Below are 27,038 nucleotides of genomic sequence, written 5' to 3' on the forward strand. Positions count from 1 at the left end.
TTGGTTACTATTATTAAGTTTTTAAGTTGTACAATAGTAGGGTTAGGATGTTAATTTTTTTTGATATTGTTCATATCACTACTGATTAACTCGTTACCACTTAATGTAACATGAAATACACTCATTACATTTCTAAACAATTCACATCGATTGAATGTTAACATACTAGTCATATGACAATCTTTCATTGTTATCACTGAACAAAGTAAATTTACACAGTTTTTATCAGAGAATGTTATAATATTAACCAAAATAATGGTATAAAAACTTACAGTTTCTAGTTCAAAACTTTTCATTATTATCGATCATCAACATTCTACAATATTAGACAAAGACTTTCAGATAACCTAGTGAAACATATCAATATTTCATCATCTAATTACTGATTATTTTCATTTTCAATTAATCAGTAATACATTATCATTGTTATGATCTAATTACAATATCTTTCATGAATCATTTTCATTGTTAACTTAATAGATGATGAATAAAAATGAAGATTTCACAAATTAGAATGGAACAACTTTTGAAAATCTTTCAAATTTTCAACATTACAACATCTTCAAACTTCCCAGTTATCTATGAATCATTTTATTGATTTAAGATAATAATAGTAATAATTAATGATTTGTATATGTGCTTTCTTTTGGATTTCATAATATTCACTCTTTTAATTTATCGATTGACATCTTGAACCGATTGATGTTAGACCAACATTGAAAACCTGAAAGCACTATACGGCCGTTTCGTCCTATTGTGGGACTCCTCAACAGTGCGCATCCACGACCCCGCTCTTGGTATTCGAACCCAGGGTCTTCAGTCTTGCGCGCGAACGTTTAACCTACTTGACCACTGAGCTGGCGTCCAATGGTATTAATGTCTGACCTCAACCAATCCACGAAATTGCTGAGGAGTCCCATAATGGGATGAAACGGCCTTCCAGTGCTTCCAGGTTTTTAATGGTCGTTCAAGATCTCAATCAATAACTTAATAATCTCCACAACCCTATACTCTTTTAATTATCATATCCCAATCATTATAGTCCTATCATCATCATATTAATAATAGTAAATGAATTTTACTCAATTGATTGTTTTTTTTTCACTTTCCAACTACAACACCATATCACATAAATTATTCCTTAACCTGTCAGAATCAAATAAATTAACTAATATATAATGTATTCTATTTTTAATTACTAATTACTACAATTATATATATATATATACATTTCACATAAATTCCTTTTTTTCCTCTATAAAACATATAACTAATAAGAATGTCAATAGCATGGGATTGTGGCTGAAATGTCACATTTATAGTAAAGCTAAGTATATACATACATATATCATAAGAAATATGGGTTGTCTATTCTCTGTAAAGTACATTTAATCTCATCAAAATGACATGATCATATTTAGATTTTGTACAGAATTTCTTTTAATAGTTAGTTTCTTTATATTACTATTCAAATTATCTATAATGAAGTAAACTAACATGGAAACATGAAATTATGTTGATTATAATATTCATCATGAATAGAAATATTATTTCAAGATAATATGAGTCATAAAGACCTATGAAACAATTTCCTTTTAATAGTTGAATTCATCAGTTAATACAAGCTAGATCACTATTAAAAGTCTGAAAGTATTGAACGGCTGTTTTATCTTAGTATGTGACTCCTTAGCAGTGTACATCTACAATCCTGCATGCGGGATTCAAAACCAGGGCATTCGATCTCACGTACGAAGGCTTAACGACTGTCCAATACTTTAAGGTTTTTAATGGTATTCTATCTTACATTGACTCATGAATTTTAACTGTTAAAATAACTATAGTCTCCACAATCCCTGTTCTAATAATTTTCTTTTAAATAGAGATTTGTTATTTCAGCGTTATGAAAATAAGTCAATTGTTTAAATACTGACCAAAGATCAATTATCAATAATTTTATTCAACGTCGTCAACTAACATTTTCTTACATTTGCCACACTGATTACTTCAATACAAATAGGTCTGAATCAGAATTATATATATATTACAATTAATTTAAAAGGAGTATTCAACAATAAAACAACATTCTAAAAGATTTCTGGCTAAGAAAACATTTCAACGATACTTCAAAGGAACTTCAATTAATATATATTTGTGATAAAAGTAATACATTTTGATCTTATTTAATATGAAAAGAAAACCTATAAATCGATTAATTATTAGTTGAAATTATGTTATTTCATGTATTCGCTCATAGATTTTCATATTAGTGAAGAAAATCTGTGCAGAAGTTCATTGTTATTGTTTATCATTCCCACAGATCAGGAGGCGATAGGTAATTCTACAACATCTTTGAATCTTTACAATTATTCGTTTATCAGAAAGAGGTTTTGTGAATATTAAGGTAATTTAATCGTTGAGCTCATGAGTCATTTGAAGCTAGACCATCATGAAAAACCTGGAAGCAGTGGATGGCTCACTAGTGACTGATTCCAAGAGGTATTTCCTGGAGTTCTAATGAGAAGCAGTGACCAGTGGAGTTCAACCGGGTCTGTTGTGGGATAGTAACTCACTGATGACAACGGTGGATGTGTCGCTCAATTTCGTGGATTAGTTAAAATTCGGCATTAACACCGTTGGATGCCGACTAGCTCAGTGGTCTAGTTGTTAAGCGCTCGCACGCGAAACTGATAGGTTCTGGGCTCGAATCTCGCGAGGCGGGGTCATGAGTGCCCACTGCGGATTCGCGCATTAGGACGAAACGGCCGTCCAGTACTTCCAGGTTTTCTATGGTGGTCTAGATTCAATTGACTCATGAACTCAACTATTAAATTATTCCTTTTTTAAATATATTATCTGGTGAACGTCATATCAATCTATTAATCATAGTCAAAACTCATGTGATTATTGTAAAGATAAATAGAAATTAATCGAATCAAATGGCTCACATCTATATCAATACTTAATCGGTCACTCCAAAGTCTATTGAAATTAAGTGTTTAATTTTTGCAGAAGATTAGAAAAAGAAAAGTTTATTAAAATAAGATTTGGTGTCTAAAATTATTTTGTATGGTGGAAGATTTGGTCAGTCAAGATTTAAAATTAAAGTTACATACAAGAAATAGATTGTAATATATACTCTTCTTTATAATGTTTGAACAAAAATATTTCTATTTTGCAGTTTGGGTTTGTGGAGCTTGTTGAATTTTAATGAGATCATGAACCGATCTAAGTTAGACGACCATTGAAAATCTGGAAATACTGGGTAGTGATTTGTCTTAGAATGGAACTCCTCAGCAGCTCACATCCACGACTCTGCAACTTAAAATTGAACCTCGGACCTTCGATCGTGCTCTTGAATGGATAATCTATAGACTACTGAGACTATGTTCAGAGGTGCGTACATCTAACTTCAACCAACCCGAATTATTGTCTTCAGTAAGTGCTTTCTTAACACCCAACATGGTTGGACTCTACTGGTCACCACTTCCCATTTTAACCCTGGTTACGTTAAACTGCTTGGGCTGCTGAGTGTTCCAATATGGTTGGACCGTTTATCGATTAGTCCACTTATATTCCCACTAGGACCAGTACCTTCCTAAGGTCCAGTTAACAAACCGAACAATGAATAACGACCAAGACCTTAACGCTTATTGGTCCCCAAGCTCTTTCTAGCCCAGTGTCCAGTCAGAAGACAAAGACAGAAAGGAGATCAATTCCCCTTTGTGCTCAATTCAATTGTGACCTACTGATAAGTGATATAAAACCAAGATAGTATAGGAATAACTAGTTAATGGTAAGCCTGGAATAATAAGATATATAATAGCGATTTATGGATTAAATAACCTAGACATACGAGAATATATAAATAAAACAGTTTAAATGTTCACTAATTATACCATAAAAATATAATAATGATCCTTCGCATGATAGTCCTGAGAGTTGTACTTCCACAGAATTCTTCCTATTACTTATTTATTTAAACACATAAACATTGGTACAGGGAAGAACCAAATATATATGCGCCACACTTCATCATTCGATTTGTGTGAGGGCTGAGATACTGCCCGGATCCCCAAATCGAAGTGGGTGGTTTTCTTAGGGAGCCACACCCCGAGTCTTTGACCCAAAGGTCTAATCAACAAAGCAGTAGTACAACGTTAGAGGATGCAGTCCCATGGTAGCCAGTGACCAGCGATTGGTCCATACGCCATTTGTTGCCTTAGGATCCTGGAGCCCATGTTCACCATTAGTTTGGAATGAGGGTTTTCCAACTCCCCTAGGTAGACCCTCTGTACTCACCAACCCGGTTAAAGCACCGGACATCCCCTTTTCGTCCTCTCAATTTCGTAAAACACACCCTCGACGAGAAAAAGCAGTGAGTAGAACTTCCCTAGAAGTGGCTGTACACACGTATTACATCATATGAGGCTTCACTCTCGAAGTTAATCAGCAGTGAGCAGTTTATAATTATCACTTCGAGGTTGTTAGATTACATCAAGATTACAAACCGATTTTTATTCTCATTTTATTTCATTTTTGTAAAAAAATCATTGTTTGCTTATTGATTCTCATTCATCATTTATACTCATATCCTTCATTCCAACTGTTAGATTAGCAACACTACGAATAACTCTACTTGTCCTATCGATCAAATATTTTACATGTTCAGAAAATGTAATTTCTTCAACCATTTACTGAAAACAATGTCGTTACTACTTCAGTATTCTAGCAAACACAAAGTATCGTTCCTTAAGTTAAACTAGTCACTTGTTACTGTAACTCAGTAATTTAGGGAGTAAAGCGCTAGTCGTCTTAGTCGATAGACATTAGGTTCGAATTCCAATGTAAATATTAACACTGAGATGCAAATGCATATAGCTGTGGAGTACTAAATAAGACGAAATCAACATCCTGTATTCCATTTGTAACAAAGATCTAAAAGTATAATAGATAGTTTAGTTTGCTTATAGGTTCACAAATTAATACATATCTATATTTACAGTTGAAAATGATCTTATTTGAAAGTATACTTTCACTGGTGAATTAATTATTACTTAAAGTAATACATATAATCAAATGACTTGGAAGTCATAACACTATCGAACATAATGTATTTTTTATCCTACACAAACAATTTATAGATATGTATACAAAAACTTGTACTTACTTGCTTACTTACGCCTGTTACTCCTCGTGAAGGAGCATAGGCCGCTCACCAGCATTCTCCATCCAACCCTGTCCTGGTCAATCCTTCCCAGCTCCTTCCAGTTGTTATTCATCCTTTCCATATCTGCTTTTATTTCCCGACGTAATGTGTTCTTTGGCCTTCCTCTTTTCCGCCTTTCTGCAGGATTCCAAGTCAGGGCTTGCCTCGTGATGCAGTTTGACGATTCGCGTAATGTATGTTCTATCAATTTCCATCGTCTTTTCCTAATTTCCTCCTCAGCTGGAAGCTGGTTTGCTCTCTCCTACAAAAGGCTGTTGCTGATGGTATCCGACCAATGGATGCTGAGCATCTTGCGTAGACAGCTATTTATAAATACTTTTACCTTCTTGATGGTTGTTGTTGTAGTTCTCCAAGTTTCAGCTCCATACAGTAGAACTGCCTTGACGTTTGTATTGAAGATTCTGACTTTGATATTGGTTGAAAGTTGTCGAAACAAACAAGTTATAGATATGTATACAAAAACTTGTATTAATAACAAAATATTAATTTTCAGAGAACAAACGATCACAAAAGAAGCATAAAAATTTACATAGATATACTAACAAAAGCAATCTGTTGTGTCACTGATGAAGTGTTAAATATAATTCATCGGAGAAAATTGTATCTTTCACTGAAACCATCTAGTCGTATTATGTAGTGATTTAACAAATATTTTAGTTTAGATTATTATCATGAATGGAGCAATGTTAAACCACCATTAAAAACCTGGAATCACTGAACGGCCATTTCATCCTAGTATGGGGCTTTTCGACAGTGCACATCCACAATCTCGCACGCGGGATTCGAACCCAGGACCTTCAGCCTCGCACGCGAACACAACCTTTAGACCACTGAACCGGCATCCAGTGGTGTTAATGTCTAACTTCAAACAATCCATGAAAATGAGTCACCGTCCACCATTTTCTTCAGTGAGTAACTGTATCACAACAGACAAGAGTGAACTCCACTGGTTCGAATTCCTTCGGAAGTCACGAGGCTGACAGCCTCTTTACAACCAGAGCAATCATTCAGGCCCAGGACAGAGTGGGTTGGGGAATGCTAATCGGTGGCCTATGTTCACTGGGAGTAACAGGCGTTAGTAATACACCCAGGTATGATCTAAACCACATCCATTTCCTTAAAATATACGCAGGCGAAAAGACTATACAAATCTGCGCATAATAGAAATTGTAGTATAGATGTTCTAAAATAGAGTCTGAAGTTTTTTATCAATAAACCTCGATAGATAATCATTTATAATGAGTATTTGTCAAAAATTGAAATATTTCATTGAAGATTGTGTCAAAAAATAGAAAAAGTAATGTAATCTATTTTGTATTCGATCCCAATCATGTATCAGTTTTATTTCTTCTCTGAGACAGTATAAAATACATCAATATCTTTCAACTATTTGCACTATTATTAGTAGTAGTAGTAAGGGATATTTAAAGTGCTGAAAGGTAAAACAAGATTTTCCATTGTCAAAAACGAAAACAAAATGAGAAACTGATAAAAAATGTTTTTTTCTTTTTCATTTATTTCCCCCTCTTCTCAACTCATTAATCTTATCATACTACATTAATAAATACTTGAATTATAATTGTTAATGTTAAGACTATGAGTAAAGTTTCGTTTAATTATGTATTTCTAAGTGTGTGTGTGCGTGTGTGTGCGTACGTGTGCGTGCGTGTGTGAATGTGTGTGAATGTGAACTTTTAGCTATACAACAAATAAATGGTTCATTCTTATGCTTCCTTATCATTGTACATAAGCATACAAATAGCCTTTTAATCTTTCGTAATATATTATTTCCCTTTTTTGTTGTTGAAACTTTGTTACTTTCAAAAATATTTAATCAGATATATTAAAGATAATAAATTATTCTTTTTTTTCTATCATCTCTCCCTGTATTATTGGTGTTTATTTTATTATGACCACTTCTTTCAGTGTTGTTTTTCTCTTTTTTGTAACTTATTGTTTTAGTATTGCAATTTTAGTCATTGACTCCTTTCTTTTCCCTCATCATTAATTTTGTTTGTTATGCTTACTCTCCGATCAATGACCATCTCCTCTCCTTTTTTTTCATCATCCACTCCATATTATCATTATGATTATTTTCTTTTAAAGTTACACCCCTATTTCTTTTCAACTGTCAATGCCATTAGAAAATAATAGAATGGATTACTAACAGTACCAGTAATATTAAGGATGAGAATATATAAACTACTTTCATTCTTTTATGCACATTAATCTTCATATATTTATATTCAAAATTCATTGTCTTCCTAACTAATAATAATTGAATTATTATCTTGTCTTACTGAATAAATAAACTATGCTCCATTTAAATTGTACAATTTATAGTCGAGGGAGAAAAATGATGACTATAGAGTATGTAATACAATTAGTTTGAATGTTTCTATTTTTTCAGCGAATCCTGTTACATTTACAAAAGTAGCATTTGTTAAATCATATGTGTATGATATTGGATGATATTTACATGATGGTGATAATCGTTTGAAATTTAGAAATGTTAATTGTTGGATTCACACTGATCATTTTAAAGATGTTGTAATCACCGTTAAAGATGAATACCCTTAGGTTAATCTAGTTATGATCTGTTGGTATAAGCTTTGAAAATTATTGAAATTGGATCATTTGGTTTTATCAAATTTTGAAATAACTTTTCAACTGGCATCATTGTATACCACACAATTTAGTTTCAAATTATATAAATCTTAATAATCATAACTATGCAAAAAACTATTCAAAAGGTATCTACCTCAGTACAATGGAAGATGGTAGTGCTAAGTGGTCTAAAGGTTAAACGTTCGTACGCAAGACCAAAGGTCCTGAGTTCGACATCATCTGGTGCAGAATCGTGGATACCTACTGCTGAGGAGTCCCATAATAAAACCAAACGGCCTTCCAGTGCTTCCAGGTTTCCAATGCTGGTCTAACATCAATCGACTCATGATCTCAATCAAAAAATAATATTTTAATGAAATTGAACACCTCTATTATTTCAAATTAATTTCAGTCGTACAACATTCATTGGACATTACTTTCGTTATAATACACAAAGCACATCGACAATGTGCAATATTATTAGATCCAGTAGCTAACTTTAGAAAGTTTTTTTCTTGTGAATTCGTAATAAAGTAATTTTGTCAATGAAGTAAATCTATTAAATTTATTAATATTTTATGGAATAGTTCATAATTAAACTAAGATTATACTCAGAATATCTAAGGTTTTCAAATGGAATTCTATCAATTCATAAGATTAACTAACTTCTAAAAATTTATATTCTATAATAATATAACAATAACAAACATCCTATCATTTCATGGTAAGAATTTTCTTTCGAAACAAAAATGCATCATTCCATACAGTTAACAAAGTACGATATCAGTCACTTATCCATATTAAAAAGTTAAGAATAATTGACAAACCCTAACATCTTTTTTTATCTTGAAAAAAACCCAAACTGATGAAAGGTTATATCATTTGAAAAGGTCACTTTCTTACATACCTGAATGTCATCAACAGGTCACTGAATTAGAAATTTATCATTTTTATCACGCTATTAATGAAATATTGAGTTCATGGAAGAAAAAAACAAAACAACAACAGTGGAACATTTAACCTTGTCAAAAAATTTTTTATTTAGTTTTCCTTTTTTTAAAAAAAAGAAAAAGAATGAGGAAGAAATTCTCATCTACAACTTATGATGATATGAAAGAGCAAAACATATATAGATTAATAACTGAAGTTAATCAACGACGAAATAACTACAAGAACTTTTCATAATGTACAATAATCAACAAAGATTAGAATGTTGATATGAGGAACAAAGAGATTGAGTAGATTTTGAGTAAAGAAAAGAGAAAGAGAGTGGGGGAATGTCTCACAACACGTAAATTATGATATTTTATACGAATAAATGAATTATAAAGCTAATCTAATCGTTATGATAATGTAAATCCAAGGTATCGTTTTTTTAAATAAAAGAAAGAAAAGTTAATATTTGTTTTAGTGTTAGAAAAGATATATAATGACAGTGTAACCAGTGATTTTTAGAAAAATGAATAGTCTATTGTTGAAGTAGGTTTAGTCCATTCTATTATAGAATTTTCTAAAACAGAATACTGGTTAATTTATGTAACCGCTTACATAAGTATGTATTTATACATTTAAATATCAAAAGACTAGAATATAAATATAATTAAACTAATAAGTCAATTTTCAAGTAGGGTGAAACATGGTTAAATGAATTATCAGACCTATGTACTTTTAACTACTGATTACCAAGATTTAGTCTTACTTAGTTGCTTACGTCTCTTATCCCTCGTGGAAGAGCATCGATCGCCTACCAGCATAGGTTCTAATCTACCCTCAACTAATTTAGTTTATATAGTTAAGGTCTATAATCAATAATAGAAAACAAATACCATGTGAGGTTTAACTAACATTGGCTTAAGAACTTAACTTCTGTAATAGTCCCTCATGGTTTTAATGATCTTCTCAACTTCACAAGTAATTTAGTAGGGAATATTGTCTGATTGATTGTTTGTTGCTGTAAAATTCCATATGCCATTTCATTTAAAACTATGATATTGATGAATGTAGATTAAATGTGCTGTTTAAAAACGATTTCTATGAAAACACAATATTTTATAAAGAGAACTTTTTGCTAAATAAATAGTTTACGTACATTTCTTAAAGTAGAAACAGTTTCTTAACATAAATCAGCACCAACTTAAAAACCACTGAATATCGGGGGTTAATTGGAAGTGTTCGGCAACGATTCTACCCGCTATGAAAATAAGGGTAGTCTAGATATCTTTAAAAATCACTTATCACATTAATAGTTGTTTACTCAACAGTGAATGGTTTAAAATCAAATTCTTTAAGTCATATTGGGGAATTATAATCAATGGAGGTAGTAACTCATCAGATGACATTTTATAATAATCTCATCAGATCACAAAATATAAATAAAATTCAAAGTATGTTCAATTAAATTATGACATAACCGCTAAATGACTTCATAACTGCTAAGAGATATAAATATTTCACATTAAATCCAAATAGATGCTGACTATTGAAAAAATTCTAAAGGAAATTGCACAAATTCTTATTATCCACCTGGCTTTCAATGATTTTCCTAGTTGATATTAATTTATGATAAGTAGCTATTGCCTAAAGTGATGTTTACTTAAAGATTAATATGCTGTTCGTTCTAATTATAATAATATACAATATCTATAAGGCATATCGAAGAGACAAACTCAGGCAACTTACTGTGTTTTTTTGTTGAGTAGATATCACTGGTCGACTAGAAAATATCAATTCAAGCATTAACTCAGTAGAATATCCCAATAGCTATCCTCGCTAATCTGTCATGCAGGACATTGTTAGTTTCATCCTTTGGAAATTGAGCTCACTATCATACAACTTAACCAACGAATAAGTGAATATCTTCGAACTTGGTTTTAGAAGGGGCCAGATAAAGACAATAAATTAAATGTTTAATAAATGTATATTTTGTCAAGATATGAATAGTGCTATTAACATTAATATTACTATTCCAATGAATGAAGTGCCCGAGAATACAAATGTTAATTATCACAATAAAATAATGTAACATTAATTTAATTGTTCATTTCTATTTATTATTTTTTAAAAATGTTCATTTAGTGTTTTTGTTTGTTTGTTTTTTCACTTTATTTTGACTTATTTATTCCAGTTGGGGAAAATTCATTACAGTTTTCTATTGCACACACATGTATACACACAGGCATATATATAAAGAAGATCCAGATCTGTAGAGAGTTAATTTTCCCAAGGGATAGTTTAACAAGAGTACTAATTCATTTAAATGTGATAGGGAAAACGAGGTGGCGAGGGAGGGAGGGAGGTAGAGACTAAATCAGAATTTCTGTCAACTATAAAAGAACAACAAATAATGATTACTTTACTTTCAAAAAAATCAAAGAAGTTAACAGTAATAAAAATCCCTAAATGTATTTTAATGTTTTACATATTCCATTAATGAAGTCTGTAGTATATTTTTTTATTTTAAAAAGAAATGTAATTGCATATAACAAGCAGTTCATGATAATTTATTAGTATTAAAATTTCAAAAGAATTAGGGATTTTAATCGTACAGATGATGCGTGCATCACAATGATTTATATAATAATAATAACAACAATAATAATAAAACAATAATTTATTCTTGTTTTCTAGATAACAGTAATAACTATTCCCTAATGTTTTTTTTAATTATCTACATTTAATAGTAGTACTTCATTCATTATGGATATATGTGAATAAACAACCAATAAATTGAATCATTGAATAGAATAGATTTGATATACCAGTAATAATTTTAGTAATAAGAGTAGAAGTAATAATAATTAGTTAATCAGAGGATGGAAAAAAACAAAACAAAAAAAGAACATAATAAGTAAATCCTAATTAGAGATCAACTTGTCAGTTAGAATATAAATAAAAATTTATGGATAAGGAAATATTTATACATTTATAATTAAAGGATATTTATCATTACCACCCTTAAGTATAGATGGTATTAATTAACTTAACACAACAGTATTAAATTGTCTATATTTTTATTAATATAAAAGTATTATTTACTTAAATGATAAAGAAAAACAACTGCTCTTTATTATTTGTTTAGTGAATAGTAAAATATGATTTGGCAAGGATGATATGAGATCCTATACAAATAAGGGTCAGAATAAAATAATAGGTAGATAGATAGATAGATAGATAGATAGATAGATAGATAGATAGATAGATTATGACTCTTGAACCTGGCAGCCAACCAGTGTGAAATGGGTTATCACTTACGTTATTATAAACTATTATAAAGGACGTGCTTCATTCCCTGTCATATTTACTGACTAACATGAATCATATAAAGTTTTCTACGACGAAAATGCTACTTTATCAAGCTACGGAGATGTAAAATGTAACGCACTCAGTTATGATAAAAGAAAAATTACAATATAATAGATGTCATACCTCCAATTAATTCTATAACGAAAATTATTCCAAAATATCTACAATTGAGTAACTAAATAAATGAAAACTTAATTGTAATTACTAACTCACATACACCTAAATGTAGAAATTGTAGAAATTATCCAGTCTTTATAAACCATTCCAAGTATTTATTAATCAAAATTAATCTATTTTTTCAATGTATCGTAATAATTTTTAGGCAATTACTGTACATCACTATTTTAAACATACTTCCATAGTTAGCAGGTAACAAAGTAATTTGTTTAAAGTGATTAATAAAGCGAGTACACATTGGTAAACCATATTCAATGGAATAATAGTTTTAGAACAGTTTACTTAAAATAGAATCTGAATTGTATGAATTATATGTGGAGATATAAATTATTGTCTATTTAACGGAACACTTCTAGCTAAGACTACAGATAACACTCCTTTTTTGCTTTTTTTTATCTACGTAATACATAATCAGAGATATTTCATTATGTTATCTAACCGTATTCCCTCTTCAAAACAAGGTAAATCTATTATAATAGTTGTCAGTGGAAAAAAACAAACTGCTTGTTACTAAACTGTTTTTCAAACAATTATTTAAGCTCAGATAAATAGTAATCATGATAATGAACAATAAAGAACCACTTGATTTATTACTAAATTTAAACCAATGGATATCATATCACTGAATTTATACTTGTTCAACAGATTTATAACACTTAACAACTAAAACCATGTGTCACTTTCATTAAAGCAACAAATTATCATATTTAATTATTGGATGAATAGTTGATAAACAATCTATTTGACTAACTTAAGATTTCTATGTTCTCACAGATTGAAATCATGAGTCAGTTGAAGCTAGACCACCATTGAAAACCTGAAAGCACTGGACGGCCGTTTCGTCCTAGTATGGGACTCCTCAGCAGTGCGCATCCACGATCCCGCACCACGCGGGGCTCGAACCCAGGACCTACTGGCTTCGCGCGGGAACACTTAACCATTTCTCCCATATTGAACTAAGGGGCGATAAATATAGAAAATCACTTTAAGTTAAACTACTTCAACTGTAATTATCACTTGAGGATTTCTATTTTATATTAATATGTTCAATTATTTTAGATCAATGATCTGATTAGTAGAAAGATAGTTTTACTAGTCACTAGTTCAGATTCAATGGGAAATCATGTTTTTATCGTTCAATGTAACTGACTTATAGTTTGCTTTTGTTTTTTTAAAAATTCAATCGTACTCACATTTTATGTATTTATCATTTAAAATGTAACATAATGCTTTGAATTATTTAACAAAGGTATTGGGAATCATCATTAGAGACCCTTTTCTTAAAAAGAAAATAATTTACATAGAATATTGAATCATTCAGTTGAATAGTTTTTATGACTTTTGTTTAGTGAACATTTAATTTCTTTGTTTAAATAATTTTACCAACAAAAACGAGCACATATGAGAACAATTTTGTTTCCGTTTTTTTTCAAATCTTAGTTTATAATAATCAGAATTCTGTTATTTCATTATGAGGTTGATAGTCGAAGAAAACGTTATATATTCTAGTTGATACATTTTGTTTATCAATACTAAATAGAGTTTTATAAATTTCTAAATATTATCAATGTTCACTGAAAATTACCCATTTCCTTTATTTTTTTTATATAGTTGAATTCATGAGTCAACTGAAGCTAGATCACTATGGAAAACATGGAGTCATTGAACGGCTGTTTCGTCCTAGTATGGGGCTCCTCAGAAGTGCGCATCCACGATCCTGCCTCGCGAGATTCCAACCCAGGATCTATTAGTCCCGTGCATGGTTTAACCTCTAGACCACTATACCGGCTTCCAGAGCTGTTAATATCTAACTTCAACTAATCCATGAAATTGAGCGACACATTCACCATTGTCTTCATTGAGTTACTATCTCACAACAGAACAATGTCGAAATATGTTGTACACGTATTAAATTATATTCTGCAATTGTCGGACTTCAACCATCATTGCTTATCATTAAAAAGGTGTACAAATTTCTACTCTGTAATAATTTGATATAATAGTCAGAAATTCAGTTAGATATTTAGAACTAGAATTAATTCCCAATAATAAATTACAATTAATATTCATTAAGTGAAAATTAAGTATGTATAATAACTTATTCTAAACTCTTCGTATTTTGTCGCATTAAAAAAGACGTTGGTAACCATTAATTAAAATGTTGGTTGAATAGTTTGAATTCATATTTTCTGACGTTTCGTGACTTAATGTGAGCTAGTTCTTCAGATTTTATTAACTCTGAAGAAATGGTTTACATTAAGTCATGAAACGTCAGAAAAACAAATTTTCTATTCATTAGGATATCACCAAAAATATATTTATTATAAACCATATATACATCAAGTGAGTGAAGTCAATCCATGATGAAATAGTTAATCTTAATTTATTGCCCTAGTACAGCCGAGAGTAAGGAGAGTCATCTCTTCCTCTCGAAATGCTCTCACACGGCCACGTGCATACAACTACTGCCAGGGAAATCCTACTCTCTGCTTTATTGCAGTGGTGCTGTTGTTTACGAAAATGAGAAAACGAAAAGCGAATATCTGGCGCTTTAACTGGGTTGGTGGATATGGAGGATTAACCTAAAGGTGTTGGAAGACTCTGGTTACAAACCAATAGTGCACATGGGCTCCAGGATCTTAAGGGAACAAATAGCGTATGAACCAATTATTGGTCATTAGCTACCATAAGACTGAATCTCTTGACGTTGCTCCACTGCCTTGTGGATCATACCTTTAGGTCGAAGGCTCCGGGTATGAGCCCCTAAGAAAACCACCTGATTCGGTTTGGGCACTCGGGCAGTATCCCAGCCCTCTCACAAATCAAATGATGAAGTGTGGCGCATGCCTATTTGGTGCCTTCTCATATCTATGTTTATATGTTTAAATGAATAAATAGTTATACTTGATCAAGATATTCCTAGAGTTTTAACAGGACAGATACTTCTAAAAAGAGACATCAACGCATATTCGCTTAGTGTTACATTTACAGATAATGGTGCTGAGCAATTTTCACTTTAGATGATATATTAACCATTGAGCAATGACTATTGTCAGGCATTTTTGGAGTCCATACCAGGCACATGCAGTTGTTCAGTGTCAGAAGCTATATGAATTTATTTAAGCTAGTTGCTTTATTGTAATTTTGTTCAATGGCGTTTGATAACAACTAAGGATTAGACATCAAGAAGTCGATCATGTTGACTGCATACCTTTAATTTATTGAACATTCAATAACATTTGGTTCATTAACAATAAATTGCCCACAAACCCACTTGAATCACAAATGTCAGTGTACTTGCTAATGACTAAATTATCGATAGGTTTGAAAAGTTTTAACTGGAAGTCGTTATTAGTGGGGTTTAGCTATACCGAGATTGAGACAGTCATTAACGATTGAATTAAGTAACTATCACACTATTCCACGAATCGATTAAGGCTGTGAAAATTGAATTATATCTCATCGATCTAATGTTTCCGCTAAAGCTATACACAACCGATTGTTAACCACAGGGAGAAAGGATTTATGTTTCAAATACACCTTAGATTCAAATGGTATCCCAATTGATGTCGATCTGTAATTAAAATCCACTTACATGGAAGACTAATATCCATAAAAATCTGACAATCAAAACTTCTTAAAATTCACATCAGATTTAATTCCAATTCTCTTCAAAACTAATTCATCATATAAATACTTTTAAATGATTCCCAACTTATTTATAAGACTTAATTCTACCATATTTGTAACCAACATTGACCCCGCCACACACACACATAAAACCATTTGTCAATTATGAATTACGTTTTCTTTAAAATAAATTTTGACCATATTAATTGAATGTGTTGTGTGTACCTGAGGAATACATTAAGTAATATTATATAATCATTGTTTATTATGATTGTCAATTTATATCCTATAGTATAATGTTGTAAATACATGTGTTTGCCCATGATTGTTTTATTAAAATAAAATACTTTAAAGAATATTGCAAACAAACACATACACAGAGAATGAATTATAAATCAAAATAATTTATTCCTTTTTCTCAAATTCAAAGTTTAAATGTCATCATCATCATAAAATGTATCATGGAGTAAAACAGAACAACAGATTTTTGTACAAGCTAACAGCAACTAATCATCTACCTGTCTTACATAATCTTTTCTAGGTCATTAGTACATTTTTATATTCTCTTACTATATATACACATTTGTACATATGTAGTTTGATGAATTTATGAGCTTTGCCTACACATCATTTCTCATAAATGGTAAGACAATTTTATGACCCTATATATATATATATAATGTTATATAATTGTTGGATTTAATAACATAATACCATCGTTTATTCTTCATAGTATACGGGTTTCTGTTTAAAAAAAAAGAAGAATAAACACCGTAAATTTTTGTGAAAAACATTACTAGAATAAACTAAAAAGTTCTTGTTTGAATAAACTTGGTCATTAAAGTTAAAGATAAAAAAAGACAAGTTGTCACCATCATTATAATCATCACTAACGATGGTCATAAATCTACGTCTTAAAGTTATGCGATATAGTTAAACGAAATGTTTAGATATAAACTATCAGGACATAGTAACATGTTATCAACATCATTTAAGCATTGAGTAATCATAAAATTCGTTTATAATGTGAAAATTTCCCTTAACGATAGTGTGATGTATGCTATTTATACTGACAGATATGTAGTATATCTGTCGGAATGTCTGTGAACAGAAGATTGAGAAAATTGAAATGAAGCGAAGAGAGAAGAAATCTGAAATCAATCAAAATAACAACAGGGATGAAGGAACGATGAGTTTTGTAAGAGACAACTAATGGAAGATGTACAAATGATGTAGTTAATGTATGGTTTTCATATATTTATGAAGGCAATCTGTAATTATGTATTAAACAATAAACTAATTTTCCACACCAAGTCTTTATTCACTATAATAGCACTATTAAATAGTAAACATTGCTAATACAAAAAGAATCTATTCATTGAGTTTACTTATTTTTCTACAACGTTTGTAAGCAGTGTATATCACTGTACTAGATTGAATGTTACTTATTAACACAGATAATAAATAATTATATGAGAATAGCCCATTAATAAACGTTAATATTTTTAAAGATGATTTCACTGACTGATTGATATCAGTTGAAGGGTTATTGAAAAAATAGAAATCAGTGAACATCTATTTCATTGGAAATTTGGAAATTAATAACACTGTATACTTATGCTAATACATGCAAGTGAACTCATGATTTTCAATTTTTGTGATAGATATATAGTAGCGTTAGAAACTATTAAGTCGGATGGTTGTATTGAGTAAAGTTGAAATTGTAAACCGATTGATTTCTATTCAGTGAATTGATATTATCGTATTTGCCAAGAAAATAGAATGTGTTAGTTTTTAGTTCCTGGAGGAGTTATAATTATAAACAATTGAGAAATCCCAAGGCTAAAATGAAACCATTATGTAATACCCTTTGATCTCAAATAATTTCTATCGGTAATTTTAGTCTCCAGGGTGAACTAAATTCTAACTGAACAGTTTTCACCAAAACTTCATGATTGAATATCCAATATTTTATTCTTTTACAAGGTGAATAGAAGATTTGGTTAATAACAACATGAATCTACCATATTTTTTTCTTCAGTTGTATAATTAGTAATATTATCTATAATGATAACTAGAGCTCCATTATAGAGTGTACTACAAAGAGTTTTGACCTTAACCACAATATTACTGAAATCCAGTGAATAAGAACAGATTCGTGAAATGAAGTTCAAGTTAATTGGAAGTCAAATATAAAGATAAACATTTTAATCCTGTAACTGCTATGATCTCAGTGTGCCTCAACAGGTGAAAATTACATTAATTATAAATTACCTTAAATATACTTATTATAACCAGCCCAGATCTCATGTTCATCCAGTAATATTTAAATGGTCTGTAAATGTTGTTTGATCACTGAAATTTCAATTTAAACTGTTCTATACAAAGTGTAAACGCTTCTCTCTTCTCTCTCTCTCTCAAACTTCATTGCTCATTGAACACGTATATACAACTATAGATATGATCAACATTACATACCACAGTATTCTTTGCAAACTAATATTGGCCATATTTTGCTTAAATTTAAAGAAAAATGAGGTTAATTGCATAAAAATGAGTTGGAATTAGCTCAAACTTTCAAGAGAAGAAAAAGAATAAAGTTTGTTTTTCAGGAGAGAAAACTCTCATCTTTATTTTATTTTCCTAGTTTTTTTTCTACTATCAACCAGTAACACGTTTCATGTTATCCAACACCCTCTTACTCATTTTCAACTGTTTAATTTATATGACAAATGGGTCTTATAAACGGAAAATAAATAAATAAATTAGAGGAGGGTAAAAAAATCCACACGTACACACACACAAACAAAACGCTACAACAACAAATGAAAATAGTGAAAAGAATGAAAAATTGCATTTAAACACTTTTTTTCTCCATCAAAAAATATATTTTTGTTTAGTTCCAATCTCATCAATGAATTATTATGATATACTCACTTCTGAATACATAGATTCATTCATTTATTTATACATTCCATTTGTGTTCACTTATTTCCACTATTAGAACACCCTTCATTATAATTAGCAAGTTAGATTTTCTCCCTGTTTATAGTTTCTGTCTTAGTTTATATCTAATTTAAAACATTGAATTGAGTAAATATGTACCTAGGTACGTGCATATATCTATAATAGTGTAAACATGTGAGTATTTGATATAAATATAGATTAACCACTCACGATATTTTTCTAATTTAATTGGGAAAAATAAATCGAAAAATCCACTATTCTATTTTTGAAAAGTAGGAAGAGAATAATCTTCTCAACATTTTGGATATTAATTAAAACTTCTCCTGGTGAAAGTATCAATCGAATACGTTCTATACTAAATATATTCAAAGTGATAAAAAATTTCACATAATATGTTAATCATTAATGATTTGCTTATTATTGTCTTATTAAGGTTTAAAGCAACTGCGCCTGTAGTCCCTCCGGGGGCTACTGCCGGTCCCAAGCCCGGATAAAGGAGGGGGGTCGGGCATGGGGTTAGCGACCCTATCTTGTAGAAAATTAACTCGCTAAATAAACGCTTACCAGAAAAAATAAGTAAGTAAGTAAGGTTTAAAGCACACAACTGAGTTACCATGACCATCATTAATTCAGAAGTTCATAGTTTAATTTTAACGACAATGAATATTGTTAGTATACTTTTTGTGAATAATGAGTTCGTCTTTAGAAACGAATGAGCGCTATCTAGATTCAAGTTTCAGTGAAAATTGGTTCTAAATGTCATGTAACTAGAAAGTGACGAGAAGTGAGATTTTAGGAGTCTGGTTTCGTCTTATGTGAGACTCGTCATTTGAATATATCTTCATCTTAGTATTACTGTTCACTTCGAAACTCGAGCTCAGAACCTGTTAGTCCAAATCCATAACTCATCATCCACTGGGCTTATCACCCCAAATACCCATTAATTTAATCAATGGGTGTAAAAGTATTAGGTTTTATAGTTTCCAGTTTTTGATATTTCTGACTGCAAGTATATCAATTCAGCGTTTTTAATAAATCCACCTTCTAGAACATATATATCATTCAGTCATAACCGAAAATCCTGTTGAAAATGATTATTGTTAGCTTAATCAAACTACCGATGTTATTCTATAGTATATAATTTACCTGTTTTCTACTAATTTCTTTCATGTTAAAAGCGTTGAGATTTCCAAGTAACATTGAAGTTATTGATTGTCGATCTGAACCTAAAACGTTGTGGTTAACAAGTCCTATCATAGGTTATCTAACGGAGTATGGTAACTAGGAAGCTCTGGACAGTTGTTTTATTCCATTTCTGGGACGTCTTTAGAAGCTAGCACTCACTACCGTGTGAGTTCGATTATTTTTTAGGTTTTGCCTGCTCACTATTGAGGAAATTTTGAAGTAAAATGAAATAACTATCCACTGCTCTCTAGTTCTTCAGGTACTGTTAAAAATAAAACCCTCAAATTGGACAACCTGTTCAGTGACTACTAAATTTCATTATTTCGTCAGATTTCTCTATCGCAGAATGTTAAGTCTTGTTAAAACGATTATTTCTCTTGGGCTTTTCTGTTGACCTACTGTAAATTCTATTTACGAAGGATTGAGGATATTTCTAATACGATGGAACGTATAGGAACTTGAATAGACCGGATATTTGTTATAAAACAATCTACATGCCGATAGGGAACATGGTATCTCTAGGATAACTTTATATCCCCCCCCAGAAGTTAAAAATTAAAAAATACCAACTTTACAACATCAATGACCTTGAAGCACATGACATTAGCAAACTGTAAGCGAAAGTAGCCAATCAGACAACAGAAGAGATTATTGCGAAAATATAGAGTGGGATAGTTGTCATCAAGGTTATCATTTAAAGAAAAAACTAATAGCGGAAAAAACTGGATAAATTGATCTTGTCTTAGAAACGATGAAAATTTTCTAAATATTAATCAATTAGTTACTAGTTTGTGACTTGGTACGCCTACATTTCAACACAATATTATTTATTCTAACCGAGTTAGTGCTTATTTGCAATAAGTCCAATTCACTTTTTCATTCACTATTACTTTTAAAACACATAGAGATACGTATATGATAATAACAAGATTTTAATAATTGAATTCATCAGTTTACTTAAGCTAGACCACCACTGAAAACCTAGAAACACTGGGCGGCCGTTTTGTCCTAGTATGGGACTCCTTAACAGTGCACATCCACGATCTCGCACTAAAGGGACTCGAACTCAAGATCTTTGGTCTCACGCGCAAACGTTTAACCAGTGGGGTTCAATCCATGTTGGGTAGAGACAGGTATGAACTTCAGACAATGGATGAAGGGTCGATTGAAATTAGACACTAACACCGACGAATGCCGGTTCAGTGGTTCAGAAACTAAGCGTTCGTGCGTGAGGACGAAGGTCCTGGGCTCGGGTTCTTTTGGTGTTGGATCGTGAATGAGCACTGTTGAGGAGTCCCATACTAGGACGAAACGGCCGTCCAGTACTTTCGGGTTTTCCATGGTGGTCCAGCTTAAATAGACTCATAAATTCAACTATTAAATTACTAAAATCTTCACAAACCCCCATTCTGATAATAATAAAATTACTTCATGACTTCATGATTTCGCTAGTATTAAGCAATCGGAAAAGCGTTTTTATTACAATATGTCAACTGGAAAAACACCGGCACAAGAAGGCAGTGAATAATTGTTTCATACTAGTTTTAATCGGTGTTCACAATCTCATATAGATTACTCCAAAATTCTTGAGGATCTGTAGCCAACGGAATGGATTGGTTGTGAAGTGTAATATTACACTCATACTGAGATGAGCATATTACTCCCAGACAAATGTATCAGTCGTCTAATTTTAACATGTGTAATTTCATGATATAATGTGTGATATGTAATCAGAGAATACTGATTTTATTTCTTGATGGAGTCATATATGTGCACTGTGAAAAAGTCCTAATGATATTTAGTGATACCATTGCTAATGTTAATGAATAATGTAATTTTCACTGAAATTAGGTAAAATCATAAGTCATGTGAGAATAAGTCATAATTAAATTAAATTTATTGGTTGTAAATGTAGGATTAGTTAGTGGTGTATGAAAATTTAACGATCTCCTCGAACCACTTATACTAATATGAATCATATGCTCAGTAGTGACTAATTTTGAAAGGTAATTCTAGGAGTTCTAATAAGAAGTCATGATTAGTAAAATTCAATTGTGTCGGATGTGATACAACTATCCATCATGGATAGTGGAAGATTGTCTCTCAATACCGCAGAATGATTAAAGATAGACAAGTATATTACTGGATGTCAGTTCAGTGGTATAGATGCTAAACATTCACTGAGAGATCTCATGGTCATGGTGGAGTTTCGAATTCACACTCTCGTGGAGCCAACTACCAGGATCAAACAACTATTCAATATTTATCCGTTTTTAATGGTTACCTGGTTAATATCAGTCTGTCATGTAAACTATAAAAATGTAAAATAATCATTAAAAAACTTAAACTATTTTAATTAACAATCAGTTAACATAAGTAACATCAGAATAATTTTACATAAGAATTTACCAACGGTAAAGAAAGGTTTTTCCCTTAGTAAAAATGTAAAACAATCAAATTACACTGGATATTAGATTCACTTGGTGTCGTTTTACTTGTATCTTCCCATTGTTATTTAGGACTGCAATTTATCAGTCTCTTGTTGACATATGTATATCTTGTGAGGATTGCCTTGATATAGCCTTAAGTTATAAGCTTTTTAAGCAATGATGGAGGTACATCCGGTTGACGAGTCCCAAATAGGAAGAAACATGCGTCCTGGATTCAACTGCTAGCCATTATCCATTTTTGCTTAAAAATACACTGAATATTTTTTTCTATACTAAATGTAATTGATTATATAACCATGAACTGACTAGCTTGTTATCAAATGAAAAGAACAACAGTTACGAATTTAATTTAGAAATAATTCACCTACTCGGTTGTTATCAATGTCACATGATCAACAGAGTTGTTTAAGTTAACTTCCTTCTCTTCTCATTATTTCTTTATTAAAGCAAAAAAAAAGAGAAAATTTTGATTAATGCGAAAAGATCACGAATATAGAGATTGAATAAATAAATAAAAGATATTAATAAGAGATAAGACAACTGGTTTAGTTCAGGGTTATTTTGATTCTAGAGTGAAAATGTGTGTGGACGAGCGAGCGAGAGAATGAGAACGGGCGAGTGAGCGAGCAAAAAGAGAATGATCATCTCAAAAGGTTATTTAAAAAGAGAATGAGAAATTATAGCATTTAAAGATTTCTCTCTTCAAGTATGTGTACATGTAGGTAAATATGGTGTGTACAGATTCTAACTAGTTCATTTATCAATTATGTTGAATAGATTACAAATACTTCACTTTTATCTAAATGAATATATACCATAAACTATTTCCTATTCATGTATGTGACTTTCCAAATAATTTAAAATGAGGTCGAATAGATGATGACAAGTGATATTAAAGTTCATTATTTAAATGGTTTCTAGGGTTTTGTGTACAATTTTATAGGTCGATATCACCTGGAAAATTATTAAAAACTAATATAGTATTCACGGAGAGGATTTTATTTTACTACAGTTTAACTAATTCCTCAATGAACAACCATCTTAAACTTCATAAGCTTCTATCGAGTAAAAAATGTATAATAAAAAAACTAATCAATTTAAATCAAAGTTTGGCATACTTAATCAAAGACCTACAATAATCTACAAGTCACCTGTAACTTCTTCGGATACTAATTATAAATTCTTAATGAATTGTGAATGGAAAAATGTTCCAGAATTGACTAGTGATTATGGTTTTTCAGTAAACATTTTATGTATGCTTTTTGTAAGCAATGATGGATAGTGGCCAGCAGTGGAATCCAGGACGCGCGTTTCGTTCTATTTGGGACTTGTCAGCTGGATGTACCTGCATCTCATAGTTGATGTTCACTCTGGGACTCGAATCCAGTACCATTCGCTTCAAACGTCATTGCATTATCCACTCAGCTACTGAATCCTGATGGCCACTTGCTTGTGCAATGGGGTGAATTTTATGTATGCTTTTGAAAATTTTTTTTTATTTTCAGATGATTACAGAAAATATTGGAAACAAATTTTCAAGTCATTATGTTTCGAGAATCTTTGTAAATTCCTTATGTTTGAAACTGAACACTTTCAATATTCATCATTGATATTCACTTCTAAATTCATCACAACGTGTATCCTTATAATAAATTTTCTGTAAAATTCAAAACATACTTTTATTGCTAAGAATGTACTCTTCGGAAAAAATAATTTGGCTGACATACTGATTAGTTAAAATGAGTTTTGATATCACATAATTCCAGAGCATTTGTATAAAGTCATGACTGATGGAGTCCAGATATGTTGAGAATGGAACAGTTCTTATCTATGACATTTTGATGATTTTTCAACTATATTGTGAAATCATTGAAGTTGAAAATGTCAATGTTTAGATATTCAAAGACCTAAAGTTTGAACCTTGGCCTTGAGATCTAAAGGTCCTGGGTATGATTCATGATGAGGACGCCTTGGGTACTCTGCCAAGGAGTCGTGTGCCAACACGAAATATCTGTCTAGCGCTCTCTAGTTATTAATGATAATTTTAAAATGATCAATTTCTCTGATGAATATCACATACAGGCTTCATAATTATTGTTAAAAGAACTGAAAAGCATCGTTAGATCAATAAACTAATTATTCAGAGCGGAATTGTGAAGGTAAAAAAACACATTATCAATCAATAATTAATAAGAGGAGTAAATGAACAAGTTAACTGTTTACTTGGAACTGTTTAAAAATCCCCGTGATATTAAAACGATAATATATGAACAAACAATATCCTTTTCAACAAATTCTTTTCAGGTTCTACAATTATATATTCAAATTAATAATCCATAAAAGAGAATAAGTTAAAGGTAGAATACACCGTTTACAATTATACCATGTAAATATAGGATTACTTGTAAGATTGTTTTTGAAAATTTACATGTTATAATTTTAAATGATGTATGTTGCCTTGAATCCAGCCACTTTATAAATTATTAATTTGGATGGTGAATGCTGGTGAGCTGCCTATGCTCCTCCACGAGGAGTAACAGGAGTAAGTAATTAATTTAGTAATTTGGAACCTAAAGCGAATTTATTAAAATGGATATTCTTCATTTATTTATTAATGTTTTAATTGAATACTTGTAAATACTGAATACATTAGTTTAGATAAATAAATGATAACTGTTGTTTGAGTCGGGTTATTTTTTAATTATGGATAAATTACATGAAAAAAGGAGAGAACCGAAGTAATGAAAATGTTAGTACCAACTTACCAACTCATATATTGCGTTGATTTGTATGAATTCCTACGGTTTCAGATATATGTAAAAAGATAAATCTCCAAACATTCTCAGTAGACCGAATGACAGATAATTCTAAAGAATGCTACAGCATTCGTTTGATATTCAATATTCAATAAACATGAAAAGATCCATTTTCACAATATTCTTATCTATCTATTAAAAGTGATGCTTGGAAACTCAATAATGAATCTGCTCAGCTGTAAGCTCAATGTAGCTGGCTTCAAATGATTAGTTGAATCGTTAAGTACTACTACCTGTCTGATAGTAAAGATCACACATGGAATAACTGAGGCGTTTGTCCGCAACTTTCTCAACTAAACACACACACACTTAAAAAATACATTTCAATTCATTCAACCAATTGTTATGCTAAACCACATCAGTAAACTAGTTTCATAACTATATATTTTTATTTCTATTCCAAGTAATTTGAAATAAATGTGGTCATCAACTGGTAGATCAATTATGAAATTATTCAATATAGTCGTGGTCATCAGATTAAACTTCAAAAGAAAATAGTCTAGAGAAAATGATAAATACAACTTAAAACTAAGCTGAGTTATTTAATTCAAGGTACAAGGAGTACATATTAAAATATTGCCGAAATTTAGTGATGGTATAATTTAGTATAGGGATGAGATTAGAACTATTGAGATGACCTTTCAACCAGTTCTTAGCTGATCAGAAAATACTCTTTGTAAATAAATGATTTATGAGAAAAGAAAGACGGTAATATTACAAAGTGTAAACATATTTTACATAATTAATAAATCTACAAGGTACTCTGTCTGTGAATTAAAGAATCAATAATAAATAAATGTCTGTATATTTCTAAATTTTTTGTTCTTTTGAACCTCTAGAAGGACTCAAATATACTTATGAGAGTCCAAACACTGTTCCTGATTAGAGTTAGGTATTCAGGATAGGAATAAAGGGTTTAGAGCTTACTGAAAACTGACATAAGCTGTAATCTAAACACGCTCTATAGCTATATGATTGGATGAATTTCGTGTAGGGATGCAAGGAGAATTCTCTGATTAGTTCTTCCACAAAATCTAATGCCACATGATTAAGGTAAGTTTTAGGACTAAATGTTTAGGGTTAAAATCTTAGGAAGGTATCGATTTGTCTATTATGTGTAATATATAACAAAAGGATTAAGCATTCGAAGTGTTTAACATTATCACTATATTCGATAGTGGAAGGGAGAAATTTTCGCTAATGTTTGAACGTTTTGACCAATATACAAAGGTATTTCTGCTGCTCGTTATATGTGGTGCTTTAATTTCTTGCAAAACTGATAGTCGCATTCTCAATCCCGATTGACTCGTTCCCATGTTATACTTTAATCCAATTATCTTGTTTACTGAGAATTTTCGGAATAAATAAACTTAATGAAGTTGGAGATGTGAACTATTATATTCTGACTCATATGAAATCTTGGTAGCCCTAGATTCTAAGTGGTGTGTTTTATGCCCATTAATATGTGCTTCTAGTGATGATGATTACCAAGTAGTAAATATCTTCTACTTTGAAACAATTCTAGAAATTATATAAACCTGTGTTTAAAAAAAACAAACACAATCAATGAAATTACAGCAATCGAGTAAACATTCTATTGATTATCATATCAACTAACTGATCTAACGGACTGATAGAAGTCATTCAAAATCAATACTATGTAGGATTGATTTTCAC

This window comes from Schistosoma haematobium, chromosome 3, assembly GCF_000699445.3.
Source record: "Schistosoma haematobium chromosome 3, whole genome shotgun sequence".
Classification (NCBI taxonomy): Eukaryota; Metazoa; Platyhelminthes; class Trematoda; order Strigeidida; family Schistosomatidae; genus Schistosoma; species Schistosoma haematobium.